This window comes from Populus euphratica, unplaced genomic scaffold (assembly GCF_000495115.2).
Source record: "Populus euphratica unplaced genomic scaffold, PopEup_1.0 scaffold39.1, whole genome shotgun sequence".
Taxonomy (NCBI): domain Eukaryota; kingdom Viridiplantae; phylum Streptophyta; class Magnoliopsida; order Malpighiales; family Salicaceae; genus Populus; species Populus euphratica.
Window position 1 is genome coordinate 1,113,882 of NW_011499897.1, and position 13,602 is coordinate 1,127,483.

Here is a 13,602-nt window from a genome sequence, read left to right on the forward strand (position 1 = left end):
CTGCCGTTTGATGTCCCTATATCTTTATATATATATATATCAGATTTAGTGGCGGCAATTTAATAACAATGGATATTGATTTGATTCTACAGCACTATTTATTTTTACATTTTAAAAATACATTTGAAAAAAATTAATTTTTTTAATTGTTTATTTTAAATTAATATTTTTTAGTATTTTTATATTATTTTGATGTATTGATTTTAAAAATAATTTTAAAAAAATTAAAAAATATGATTTTAAAATATTTCAAAGTAAAAAATATTTTAAAAAACAATCCCTATAGTCCTAAAAAAACTTGCATTTAAATGAGTAAATATTTTTTGAAATTAAAAGATAATAAATAAGATATAAATATTACTCAAACCTAATCTCAAATATATATTTATATTCTATAAATATATTTAAAAAATATTTAAAAAATTTAATGTATATACATGCTTATTTTATTTTTTATTGATTGATAAATAATACTAGATAATAAATACATATTGGATATTCAAAACTTGATGAGTAATTTATAAATATTTAAATTATTTATTTGATAAATAAGAAATAAAATATAAATATAAAAACAAAACTCAACTATTGTCATTTATGATTAGATGAACACCCTAAATGCACATCCCACTTTTCTCTCCACATGTTAGTGGACCCTATGATTTTGAGGTGCCAATTGCAGTGTCTGATTGGAAAAGTTTTTGTTTTAGGTGGCAGCTGGAAGTCCGAAGAAAGGGATGGCAGTGGTGGAGAGCGAATAACTTTTCTCGGTGGTGTCAAAGTAGTTGTTATTTTTTTTGCATTTTAAAAATATTTATATTTTTTGTATTTTTTAAATATTTTTATATTATTTTAATACACTAATTTCAAAAATAATTTTTAAAAAATAAAAAAAAATAATTTTTAAAAAAAAAATACTTTAAAAAATAATAATAACCACACTTACAAACATAATTATATCATGAGACTTTAATAATAAATAAATACTTTTTAAATAGTTAGAGTGACAAATATGCCAAACTTATAAATCATATTTGAATTGAGTTGGAGTGTCATAATAATTATACTCTTAAACATGTATTAAAATATATTATAAAATTTAAAAATAAAATAAATAATTTTTAAAGGAGAAATTTAAAAATAAAATAAATAATTTTTAAAGAAGAAATTTGCAGAACTTAAAAACCATAGTTAGATTGAGTTGGGGTGTCATAGCCCATCATAGCTATTGACTAGAAAATTAAATTCACCAACACACAAAACACTAAATGAAATAATATTTTTATCATTTTCATTTCTTTTCTTGATTAATTATTAGGATCATATTTTTTTTTATATTCTTTTTAGCATAGTAAAACTATTTACTGGCTAGCAACTCAATCTCGTAACCCATGTTATAATTTTAAAAATTAGGTTAATTTGTTTTGGTTTCTTTTTAGTTTTTTATTTTTTTTTAATTTTATTATTTCATATTAAATTGTATAATATTCAACTTCAAAAATTTTATTGATTTTTTTTATATATAGTTATCCTAATTTCATATTTTAATTCACATGTTAGTTTAATTAATCTAAGTTGACTTAAAGTTTTTTCTATTTTCTTTTAATCAAGTTTTTCTTTAGTTTGTTTTTTATTAGCTTGAAAGTTGTCCTATATTATTTTTAATTTTTTTTTATATAGGGTTATCTTGACTTCACAATTAAACTATAAATTAGACGTGTTGACTCAAATAAAGTTTTCTATCCTTATTTAAAATTGATTTTTTTTTAATTCATGATTGAGTATTTGATTTGCTAGTAATTAAGTTTTTAATTTTTATTTTTATTTTTATAAGATGATTATATTCGTATTCAATTTTTATTTTGTTACCAAATAAATTATTGAGACCTTTTAATAGAATTTAGATAATATATTCTTATAATATTGATAAGTATTATCTTTTTTTTAATCATTAATATTTTTTATAATCATATTATTAAATTAATCTAATTTATTGAATTGATTTGAATTAATAACTCAACCTAAAATTTTCTCCTTCCTTTAAAAACATTATCATAGTCCTGTAATTAAAATTCACCCAACCTATATTCAGTGCTGGTGTAGTCTTTGTGGCAATATTATTTATTTTAAAACAAAATAGTTGTCTCTAATGTTTCGCATATATAAAAATCCAATATGTAATCTCACCAAATCAGACTAGTGATACGCTACCTCTCAGTAAAGTTTGCAATAAGCTCTTTAGTATTTACTCTTTTTTTTTATGATGTTAGAGCATCTTCAAAAAAAAGATAAGCTATTTAGAAAAGTTAAATTAGTATATGGTTTTTTAAATAGTAAACAAAAAATATTTATAAAACATTATAAAACAAAAAAAAATGCAAGTCATTAGCTTAGGAAGATGGAAACTTGATGTAGATGATAAAGAATATTTATATGATGATGGACAAGTCTACATGATCAGAAAGATATTGCTAATATCAAAGGATGCAGAGAATTCATATCAAAACATGTTAGTTTATACTTGATGTTAGTTTATACTTGATGCATTATAAATAATAACCTATTTAATTTAACAAACCATGCTAGTTTATACTCAATGTATTATAAATACTAATATGATTGATTTAATTATTGATAATAGTAATTGTAAAAACATTATTAATAAAAATTCTAGTGATAAATTTATATTATAATTATAATTACATTCCAAACCATATAAATCATATAAATTTGGATCGATTAAAATAATAGCACAAATAAAAGCAATACAATGTTATAAAAAAAGGTTGATGGAGCCTCATTGTTGTTACTTCGTTGCCATGAGCCACATTACCAAAAAAAGCTCACTAATACATTTAAGATCTTAGCTTAGTGGTAGGAGGGACTTGTTTATTTTCTCTGTACTAGGGTTCAAACCTCATTGTGCATGCTTGTCACCCCCGCGGTGTCTTACATGCTCACTGGGCTTGCAGGATGTTCAGTGAATCGTGGGATTAGTCGTGATGCGCGTAAGTTGGCCCGGACACCCACGTAAATAAAAAAAAACTCACTAGCTTCTAAAACAGTTGTGTATAGTGATGTTCTACTACTAGTCAAACATTTCACTAGAGCGCACTAACTTCATTAGCATGTATGTTACATGTACTAGTTCAATCCCTGAAATGTTTTTAGATTTAAATTTAACCTTTCAAGTTTTAATTATTTTAAATTAATAAAATTAAATTTTATTTTATAAAACTAAGCATTAAACATGTGTTGAAATTTTTCCTTGACATTGTTAGATCCTTTTATATTCAAGTAAAAATTAAAAAAAAAACTATTAAGTGAAATTGAGCATTAAACGTATGTTGAAATTTTTCATTGACATTGTGGGATCCCTTTATATCCAAGTAATAACAAAAATTTTTTTATCAAAGTTTAATTTTAAATAAAATTTTGAAAAAAATTATTTACGAGGTAAAAAAGAAGTGTAAAATATTTTCTCTGTAGATACAACTCAATCCCTAATGTTCACAAGAAAAAGAGGTTTAATACTTATCTAGTTTATAAATTTTATTTTTATAGCTTGGAATGGTTATAATAAAATAAAATTTTATTAATTTTTATGCGTATCAAACATCAACCAATAATTGATTTTGTTTCTTTACACGCAAATAGCCAATACCAATCTAAGCAAAACTGAATAGCAAAATCCAATCCGAAATTAATCTAATTTAAATGGATAAAATAGATTAAGTATCCGGAGAAAAAAAAAAGAAATGAGAAAAAGAGCACGGTCTTTCCTCTCATTTTACAGAGAAAGACTATAGCCTTCTAATTTTTTGTTTAATAGAATTACAACCCACGTTTTCAGTTTATAGTATTTATTATTCCATAACTTTTAATTCATAATTAATCTCCTTATGAAGCGAAGACAATGTATCATACAACCATGAAGAAGATGCATCAAGTTCAAAGATATGACATCAATCAAATTGCTTTCTCGTTGCGGTGTAAGTTGTTAGAATATCCAACCTTTTATTTTTCCACTCCAACGTATTTTCGTTGATGGTTTTTTTATTAATTAGTTAAGGATATTTTTTAATCAAATTGTAAATTAATCTGAAAAGTCTTTTTTTCAAGAACAATCGATATTCATATTGTTTGATGCAAGAAAATGAATTATTCTGGAAGCTAGTTTTAATATTCAATCTTAAAAAAGAAAAAGAAAAAGAAAACAGAAAGTACCTCTTCGACAACATGATCTATTGATTTACTGCCGATTACATGAACAAGAAATCAGTGATAATTGCAAGGCTGACGGAGCCTGTTTTAAACATATATTTTTAACACTTGTTTCCTCTGGTTTTATAATTAGGATAAAGTTTATGGGATGATGATGATAGTTATTTTTTAAAGTGTTTTTTGATTAAAAATATATTAAAAAATATTTTTTAAAAAAAATTTTAAAATTATCATATTAAAATATTTTTAAACACAAATAATATTTTTTTTAATTTTTTAAATATTTTAAATTGCTCAAGTTTTAAAAGTTATAGCTTTTTATTTTTGCATAAATCTTTAATATTTTTAGAATTTTTTTTGTGATTATTAGCTGTCCTATTCATATATATTTCGATATAGGGGTCTCTTCTCAAAGATTCTTGTAGTTCAACGAGCATACATGTGCTACTTCATATATATTTTAATAAGTATTTTCAGTGTATATTTTAATAAGTATTTTCAGTGCAGTCTAGTTTTAAATTAATTAAATAATTAAGTAATTTTTAAAAAATTTTTTAAATCAAACTAAATTGAAAATCAATTTAAATTAAAAATCAATTTAAATTAATTAATTTTAGTTTGGTTCGATTCTTTTTTTCCTTTTCAAATTGATTCATACCAAAATTATTCACCACATGTTTTACACTTTTATTTTCAAACTAACTAAAACATTTACATTACAAACACAACGCAAGGGATTGAATCCCCATTTAACCCCTCAAAAAGATGGATTTTAATAAATCCTAGCCTCTACTCTTTCTTGGTGTAGGTTCAAATTGCATGAGCCAAACCTAATATTAGGAATGACATGAGTAGTTGTAAAATCTTAATAAGAAACCCAGGCTTCTTGTCTTTAGGATTTGTTCCTCCTAAACCTGGTGCTACGTAGAGGTGTTTTATTGAGACAGTTGTTACATCTACCTCACCAATGACATATTTTTCCATCATCTCTTTAGTATCATCATTGCGATTCATATTTTCAAAATCATTTGTTGCATCTTTTCCTGTAAAATAAATGAGAAAGAATCAACAAAATTCAAGAAACCCAAAATAATTCATTACTCATCTTTTAGAGAAGAGGGAGAGACTAAAATTGATACAGGACTAAGAATGCATAAAGAAGAAGTAACAGATTTGAGAGATGAGAGATAAAGAGCATGGAAGATTAGAATGGAAGAAGACAGAAATGATAGATATAAAGCACGGAAGATTTGAGAGATGAGAAATAGAGAGCATGAGAGATTTGAGAGACAGAGAAGGGGTGGCTGAGAATGAATTTAGGTTTAGGAGTAAAAAATATATATTATTTATGGTTGTTTTTTTAAAATGTTAGTTTAGATGAATCAGTTCGATTTAGTTTAGTTTTAGATTTTAAAAACTGAAATCAAATTAAATTAATTTTTTTTTATATTTTTCTAATTAATTAATTTGATTTTTTTTAGTTCAGTATTTTTAATTAATTTTTTTAACTTTTTTGATTTAATTAATTATTCAGTTTTTTTGCTCATTTCTCTATCTAGTTGGTTTCTTATATATATCGAAAAGCTTTTGGAACTCAAGCTATAAGCACCACTGATACTTCGTGGCCTGAATCGCCCTAACGGCGGCGCTTTTTCGAAAGAAAGAAAATAAAAATTGAAGGTTAGACATTCAAAACACCTTTTGAATATTACGTGGAAGGTGTACTTTCGTTCTCCTTGTCTTTGCTTTGCTCCTCCAATGATGTTACCGAGCTAGTTCATCCATGTTTCTTGGAAACGGCGGAAGAAGTTATCAGCAGGTACTTTATATTGCAAACTAATAACTAATAATAATAATAATAATAATATACAATTACCCTACTAAAATTGGAAAGATTGTGGCTTTTAGCTATGAATGTGACTTTTAAAAAGTTGTAAATTGTAACTTCTGAAAATAGCACATGTAAAAAGACGTGATATTAGTTTTTAAGTATATATATAATGTGCATTTATTAAATAAAAAACTACGTCTTAAATTGACCAATAGAACTTTAGAATGAATAATTAACCATTACGAACTTGTTATGGGACATCTTACAAATAGACCTTATTCAAAATATTAAACTTAATGAAATTTTACATGAACTTAACAATGAGTTTTAGAAATCGAACAGGACACAATATATAAAAATTATTTTACATGAAATTTCAAAAAATTAATGATTGCTCAAATGAGAAGAGTTCTCCCTTAAAAATGCATATAGCTTGGATTTAAAATCAAGTTTATGTCGATTATATGGACAGGACAACCAAAGGTCTTAAACACATGTATAAGATCACATATGAAGAATTGCCATCTAAAGCTATAGTAGGCATGCAATTGACGAGGAAGACGGTTGTTTAAAATGAAAACTCCAAAGAATTTTGAGGTACTTTGTAGTGATCTAATACAGTCAAACTAGTTTCAACAATGGGACCATATTTACGTTCAAGAGATCCATTTGGTTCGTGTATGAGCATAAATCAAACGGTAATGAATGCCAACTTGTTTAAAATATTATTTTATGGACGAAATTTGCCACCCCACTAAGACTGATTGGATTTGGATAAAATCGATCTCTCAACTAGATTTTGAACCTGAATAAAAAAAATACAATACATCAAACTTAATAGTAAAAGCATAAAACCAGATAAATTTTATATAATGATTAATAACAATAATAAAACAACGATTTTCATTGAAAAAAGTCATAGAATATATCGCTAAAAACCAGCTTCAGAAGAGCATATGAGCAGCAGTGTTAAGTGAGTTATTGAACCTAAGAGAGCAAGTTTGAGCAGTATATCACCGTCGTCCTTTGCATAAACAGCTAGCATCGAACCCCACTCGATGGAGGAGCATGAGGCCACATATCGGAGTAATTGCTCACACCGAAATTGAGATTACTTGGTTAGCGATCATTCTGGTTTTGCCTTTCTTGCCGCGAATGCAACTAGTTAAAACACCTTGGGATCTTTGATCTTTAATTAGCTAAAGCTACTTCAGTTTCAGTTTAGTATCGTGGTAACTATTATTATTATAATTATGATTTAAAAAAAAATATAAAAAATATTTTTAGTTAAGAGTAATTTAAAAAAATATATATTTAGTTAAAATTATGGTTGAAATTAAAATTGAAGAAATAATAATTTAATATATTTGATTAAAAAAATATTTTTCAAATTAAAGTTTTAAAATAATATATATATATATATATATTGATGATTTTTAATTTAAATATTATAGATTTAACTACTGTTATTACAATAATATTATAGATTTAACTACTGTTATTATAATATAAAATAAATAATATTGATATCAATTTTTTTTTATTATTCTATTAAATTATGTGCAGTTTCATCACGTATAAAATTTATCTATCAAGAACTATATTTTTTATAGTTTCTTAAAAGTGTAACAACAAATACTAAATTTTTTATTATATTATCAAATGATTTCATTTTAATTTTTTAAATAAAATATAATTATAAATAAAAATATAAAAATAAATTTTTTTAACCGAGTTGGAACTAAGAAAACACAATTAAACTTATAATTAAATTATGTAAATATTATATCATTCTTCTTCTAATTTATATAATATTATTAAATAATATTAAACATTAATTTTTTAAGTAAAATATAATTTTAAAATAATAACTTTTTAATATAAATAATTACTTACCTAGTACTATTCACTTGAAATAAAGAGTGTCCAGAAAAATTATATTCACCTAATTGCGAATGTGAGAGCATCAGCTGCTTCTCCCAAACCAGCATTTGAACAAAATTATATATGGGTCCTACATGAAAAATCAGTTGAATTTTATGTTAACAAGCTACTGCGTAAATAGCCACTCACTGATCTCTAGGCTGCAAGCACCACTCATATTTCGTGGGCCAAATCGTCCTGTGATTCTATCTTGCGCTGTGGGGTCTTCTTTTGAGCCTATTCCCCCTTTTTTTGTTTGTTTTTCGTCTTCGCCATTGACATAGCTATCCGCTAGCTTAGAGCAGTTTGAACGGAGAAGTTAAATGGATGGTTAAAAATAAAAAATTAATATTTTGATTTTTTTTGCTTTTTTATATTAAAAAAAAATTAAATAAAATATTAAAATATTTTTTTCTCTTATGAATATTATTTTAATATATTTATTTAAAGAGTTAAAATTAATAAAATAAAACCATTAAAAAATAGACCAATTAAATATAAATATGTGAAAAAAAACATTAAATATATTAAAAAATAATAAAATACTTGTTTTTTTATTTAAATATAAATAGCTCTTTAAATAGTTTTTTTATTGGAATAGATATAATAAAATAAGCTATATTTATATTATTTAAAATATTATTTTATTAATTTAATTTTTTAAAATAATATTTTTCATTGGAGGTATTATTGAACTTCAACTTCCGCTGTTTTTTTACCCTGAAAGGGAGAGGAAGAAAGAATAGAAGAATTACTGGAGGAGCTGTTGAAGCAATACTGTGGCAACCTAATTAGGTTCCAGATCTCCGGGCTTACACATGCATACACGTATTATGCACTACAATCATTATTTTAATTATCTTCATATATACTTAATTATAACAATTTCATAATTAAGATTCTTTTTTGCATCATTGACTTTTTTTAATTAACCAGTTGCTTTGGAAAGAAAAATATTCTGCAAAAGTTAACTGTTAACAAAATGTAAGAGGCATTAGCAATTAAAAATACGGTTGTAGTTGTGTTTTAAAAAAAATTAATTTTTAATATATTTTGTATTATTTTGATACATTGATTTTAAAATATTAAAAAATATTATTTTAATATAAAAATACTCTAAAAAATGCCTATAACTAAATTTCCAAATATAACCAAGCGATTTTCTAGGCTGCATTTAAGCCAATCACATTCTATTTGTTTTTTCTAGGCTGAATTTAAGCTAATCACAACACGACAACAAATGCTTCCCAGTCGAGGCTGAGGGGTTGACAAAGAAACTCTATTTTGTTTTTCTTTTTTTTTTGGGACAAGTCGACCCGGAAGTCCTATACATAAAATAGCTTAAGAAATCTAGTTGGAAAAGATTTTATTTGTTGGTATCGACCTGTTTATTGTTTTTATTTTTTAAAATAATTTGTTATTTTAAAATAATTTTTTTGCTGTTTTGATATAATTTTTAAAAAACAATAAAAATTATTATTTTAATATATTAATTTTTAACACAAAATAACCACTACCACAATTCCAAAAAAACCAAAACTTTCCTTTTTTATGTTTTATTAGAATTCAATTAATTTAGTGCTAATTGGGAAATGTAGTTGTACCTTTATTTTTTAAAAAAATAATTTTTTATATATATTTTAAATCTTTTTGATATGTTTATTTTAAAAATAAATTTTTAAAATAAAATATTATTTTAATAAATTTTAATATAAAAAATATTTTAAAAAATAATCATTGCTGCATTTTCAATTTGTACAGTTTTGAAATGAATGATAAAGTGGTTGGCTTCTCCGGAAACTAAAGCATATTTTCGTTCTATAAATGATGACTTTGGATTATGATAAGATGGGAGTCAATTGATTAAAGATATATTTTCCAAGAGCCAATCCTTTAGAAGGAAAATTGTGTATACATGCAGCGGAATTATAGGTGTTAAGGACAAACATGATGAAAACATAATACAAAAACGTTGGTTCGTCGATATTCCACTAAACAATTGCATATAATTGAAGAGTGAGGAGTGAAAATAAATGCTGAGACTCGTCTTACCCGTTTAAGATAAGTGGGAATAGCTGTCTTATGTTTCATCTATTGTCGATTTTTGACTCATGATGTTGATTTTGGAAAAAAGAAGTTTTTTGTGATACAATGGTTTCAATTTTAATGATAACCTAAGGTTAAGTCGTCATGGTCGGCACAAGCCCTCTCATATGCAATTAATAGACCTCAAATTACAACGACAAATATGATGACAATTTGAACTAATTAATATTCTAGGTGGGTTTTTGTTTCTTGCAAGTGCATATGCATAGATATAGGTAGTATTAGTTGTTGGTATTAATGACTTTTGATCGAAAAACGTTTTCAGAACTTATTGTTAGAAATTAATTTTAACATGATTAATGTTTTGTTGAATCCAAATTAAAGATAAGATACTTTCACATTTGGAGTTAAGGATTTGTTGAAAATTATTCTCTAATATAATAAGATACTTTCACATTTGGAGTTAAGGGTTTGTTGAAAATTATTCTCTAATATAAATGCTTTAATATATATATATATATATAGTCACGTTTAAAAAAAAAAATTATGTCCAAACCACAGTAAAAAAGGCACGACGTGCGGGTCAACTAGTTACTATCTAATTGAAAAGAACGCACCGCACCCAAAAAGGAACAAGGAGGTTGTTGATACCTTGGATGCGACTTTGTAGAACACCCTATATCCGGAGGAGGCATCAAGTGGGGGGGAATCAGCTTCAGTACTTCAATTATTGTATGACAGATTGTGTCCATGATTGACATGTTTCTGTGGTCACAAAACATAGCAACTAAAATTAGTTTTCTAAATAAAATAAACAGAGTGGCTAGCAAAATCTGTGATCACCACAAATTAAGCACGTCATTGTTGACGAGTGATCATAAGAGTGGAGGCCGGTCGCTTTCCTCATGGCCAGCTACAAGATCACGATTTATATGGCATGTGGAAAGCGGATAGCATGATACTGAAAATGACATGTCAATAATCTCCCACCATCTAAAGCTGATTTTTTTTTTTTTCTAAATGCGGTGGGCTAGAGATGATTGAAACCCTAATAGAAAAAACATCTAATTGTCTGCGTACGTACCTTATTTCTGTTTCATGCAAGTAATCAATCTTGACTCTTCATTTCTCATCAGGAAATTCCATGTTGTTGGTGCCAATCTCGAGCCTTCGCTTCACAGCAATGACACATAATTTCAAGAATAAAAAACATGTGTTAAAGCCCAAGTTTGTCTACTTTTTCAACGAGAAACCACTTCCAGGAGTTTATATGAAAAATTAAATTTCTAAAATACATTTAAAGTGGCTCTTTGATTGCTTTTGAACGAAAAAAATATAGTGGTGAACATTATTGATCTGTTTCTGTACACAAAATGTAGTCTATCTCGATTCTTTTTTCACTTCCCGCATGAAATCACATGTTAGCATTGATGATCATGCTCGAGCCTTCATTTCACAATTTCAAAACTTGTGAAAGCTCAGATTCTCTACCTTGATATGGAGAAACAACTTTACAAAGGTAATATATGATTCTTTATATTAAAGTCCCAAGTATCTTTAAAGTGACTTTTACATTACTTTTGAAAATTTGAAGTTGGAAGGAAGCTGTGGGTAATGTTTTTTGTTTAATATTGTATATGGTTTTATTGATGTAACTTCTCCAAAAGAGTTCGATGCATAATACAATGTTTTTGGTGCAAGCAGGTTGCGAGGTCACAAGATTAACCTTGTTCCTCTCTATGCTTTTTTTTTTCCATTTTTTTTAATTAATTAGCCTTGAATTTGACATGTTCTTTTTGAAAATGTACAAGTAAAAACGAGAAATAAACTTTTTGAGCCCAGAGAAGTGGGCTTTTATTAAATTCATGGACCGTTACTGCCAATTCCATAGGGCGGGAAATTCATACACAACACCAGTTATGGATCAAGGCATTTCGGGCCACGTCCAGTCCAATCGATGAAGGGGCTTATAGCATTGCGTTAGCGCAAACGAACAAGCGCCAACATGAGCCAACATCCCATTTTTATGTTTGTTGCTTTATTAACTGTTAAGATTAATTTTTTTTAATATTTTTAAATTATTTTAATATATTAATGTCAAAAATAAATTTTAAAAAATAAAAAAATATTATTATAATATATTTTTAAACAAAAAGTACTTTAAAACTTTTACCACACTCTCAAACCCTTTCTAAGACTCCATTCCTGTCTTTTTAATTTGAATTTAATCTTTTTAATCATCTAAAAAAACTATTTAAAACTCTTTGGTAATAAGAAAAGGTTAAATTCTTTTAATTTTATTTTTTTATTTTTTTAAAAAAGTTAAATCAATATTGCTCTTGATGTTAGATAACCGATTTAAATGGAAAACTATTTCTTGTTCTTTTCCTCTTGTTATCTTTATTTGATATAATATCTTATAAAAAAAATTAAAAATTAAAATAAATAATTAGCCTATTAATGAATCGGTATTTTTAATGTTTTTGCGAAAAAACCTAAAACCCTCTTCCAAAAAGTCTAATAACAAGGTGGTTATTCATTGATAGGTAGGTGTGGCAAACTATTAGACCCAATATATTTAGGTTTAATCACGTGCTGAGTATAATTAAATATGAGTCTAATGACTTACCAAACCCAATAAACTTTAGTTGTCCATATATGGAGCTCATGTAAATATGGGTTTAACAATCTATCAGAGTCTATGTATTTTAGCTCGGCCATGTATGGAGCTCAAGTAAGTGTGTGTCTAGCGAGCTGCATGTTGAGTCTATATTGAGCCCAAGTAAATGTGAATTTAATGAATAGTCATACCCAACACCATATATTTCAACTACTTGCTAAGTCCAAACAAACATGAGTCTAACGAGTTACTAGATTTACTTTCATTAAGCTTGTCTATGTGCCAAAGCTAATTGATCTAGGGGTCATTTTAGAACTATGTTATGGTCCAAGGGCCCTTTATTTATTCTTAAGACTTGTCGCACGTGTGCAGTATTACGATAGGTTATAATGTTTATTTGGCAAGCATGGGAAGACAATGAATTCTTGTCTTTTATTAGTGGAAAGCAGGAAAGGGAGATGCCACCTAATATTTTGGTCACTAGAAATCCTAACTAGTCTTAGAGATCGAGTATGGAGACTGGTTGCGTAAAGGAAAGGTATTAGCACCCCAAATACGCCCTACCTATGATAAACTGCTTGATTTGATTGTCTTATAAATAACTAATAGTGAGATGAAATTAGGTGACTGTAAGGCAATGTGCCCCAACTTGCTTGAAAGGTAAAAAAGCCTTAACACTAAACCAATAAGGTTCCTTGAAAGAAAGGATGAAGGTGAAAACTAAAGCTAATGAAGAGTTGACGGATGTGCCTCTGGGAGAAAATAAAGAAGTAGTTATGAAAGTAGCTTCCACCCTAACACTAATACAAAAGCAATCTATAATGAAGCTTCTTCATATCCAAAGATCCAATTCTATAATGGGCACCACTAACATGCTAGGAATCAATCTTGAAATAGCTACTTGATTAGTACTTAAAAGTGCATTTTTATCATGGTTTTATATCATCATTTTTGCACT